The sequence below is a fragment of the Nanorana parkeri genome, unplaced genomic scaffold (assembly GCF_000935625.1).
Source record: "Nanorana parkeri isolate BGI_ZX_2015 unplaced genomic scaffold, ASM93562v1 scaffold88, whole genome shotgun sequence".
Taxonomy (NCBI): Eukaryota; Metazoa; Chordata; class Amphibia; order Anura; family Dicroglossidae; genus Nanorana; species Nanorana parkeri.
The window spans coordinates 1,979,114-1,981,128 of record NW_017306356.1 but is presented as its reverse complement, the minus strand read 5'-3'; positions in this window follow the sequence as shown (position 1 = coordinate 1,981,128).

Here is a 2,015-nt window from a genome sequence, read left to right as displayed (position 1 = left end):
CATGAGGACAGAGTATGATTACTATAACCACAATCATGAATGAACAGTAGGTGATGTAGATCACTCCCATTTATTCATAATTGAGGATATAGTACACATACCATGTCCTCAATTATTTACAAACACTCAGCGATCACTGATCACTGTCCTGAAATTTCACTTCTATCTGACTTTGAAAGTGCAAAACAAAGTCGGATAGAAGTGAGATTTCAGGACCGATCAGCTGTTCCAGGGCAGATTGGTTCTCCTGCACATACTATCTGCGATGCCGATCTGCCCAGGAACAGCAGAGAAAGCTTTGAATTCTACACCTTTTGCCGGTCACACATTTTTACTCTGTAAACAAATGGGTGTGGCTACGTTAGAATGTGTGACCACGTGGCTGGTCACACATTCCACCGATAAAAAATGGGCATGATTACATTAGAAAGTGTGATGATGTGAGCGGTCACGCATTCTAACGCAGTCACAATCTGTGATAGAACGGTGTGGGATGAGAGACGCTGGCTGCTCACAGCGCTCTCCTCCCACAGTGCTGGGCCGTCTGTGACACTTTCTCTCCTCCTCGCTGGGACACAGAGCAGCGTCCAGCAGGGAGGAAAGAAAGCAGGGATGCGCCGCTGTATCGGCCAAAAAATTGCACTTTCGGCATTTAACCAAAAGTGCAATTTTCTGCCGATATGTTTCAACAGCCGATATATCGGTACAGTACTAAAATTTACAGCAATGCAGAATGGCACAGGCTATAGAGGACTACACATCCCAGCAATACTTTATACAACTATAGCATTTCTGTATAAAGTACTGCTGAGATTTGTAGTCCTCTATAGAGGGTCCCATTCTGCATTGCTGCAATGCAGAATGGGACCTGCTATATAGAACTACAAAAACCATCTACAAATAATAATTGTTTTAATTAATTATTTACACTTACCTCTCTTCTGGCCGGTCTTCTGCTGTTTCCTGGTGGGGGATTCAGAAAAAACAGGTGTCTGTTTCCTGCTTGCTGTGGAGTGTGTCCTCACAGCCGTCCACTCCGATCGATGCCTGGCTGCCCTGTCTTCAATTTTTCACTGCTGTGACTGTCCTTGGCTCGCCTCGAGCCTCACTTCTTGCAGGGGTCGGCGGGCCCCATAATATCAGGGTACCCTAACTTGGGCTGTGCTGGGCCCCCCTGAGGGCCGAGCCACCGAGGCCCTGGTGCACCCACACAGCCCGCATCGGCAGTAGTTCCGCCACTGGATGGAGCAGCTGCGGCCACAACAGACCCCCCACAACCAGGGTCCAGGGAGCCCCACTGACCACCAGGCTAAGGTAAGGTGACATTTTAAAAATACAATCCTGGGACATTTTTAAATGTCCCGGGAACATAAAATAAAACATTTTTTTTTTAATACTCACCTGATCCGATCCACTGACAAACGCAGAGTCCCGCCTCTCACGCTGTCAGATATGCATACAGAGCGTGCCAGTTACTATTTAAACCGACGCGCTGTGTGCAGCTTCTGAGAAGATACACTATTAGCGTAGCGGGAGCGATGCAAAATGCGCAGCCAGCTTCCCCGCTATGCTAATAGCGTATCTTCTCAGAAGCTGCACATAGCGCGCCGGTTTAAAAAGTAACCGACACGCTCTGTATGCATATTCTGACAGCCTGAGAGACGGGAGTCTGCGTTTGTCATTCGTTCCAGGGATCAGGTGAGTATTAAAGGGTTATTAAACCCTCCAGCTTTTTTGCATATATATCTACGGTTAGCAAGCATATGTGCATAAAGTTTTTTAAAAATGCTTTAACAGCGGTTTAAACTTACCCCGTCTTTGCCCCGCGCTCCCGTCCAAAAATCCAAAACTGCTCGGGTGGCCGCAAAGCATCTTGGGGCGGGTGCATGCGCAGTTCGGATTTTCGGCCAGGAGACGAGGAAAGACACAAGGTAAGTACTGGATCGGAGAGCGTCGCACCGCTGGAGGGACAGATGAAAACATCAGGAAAGAAGAAGAAGATCGGATTAAGAGAC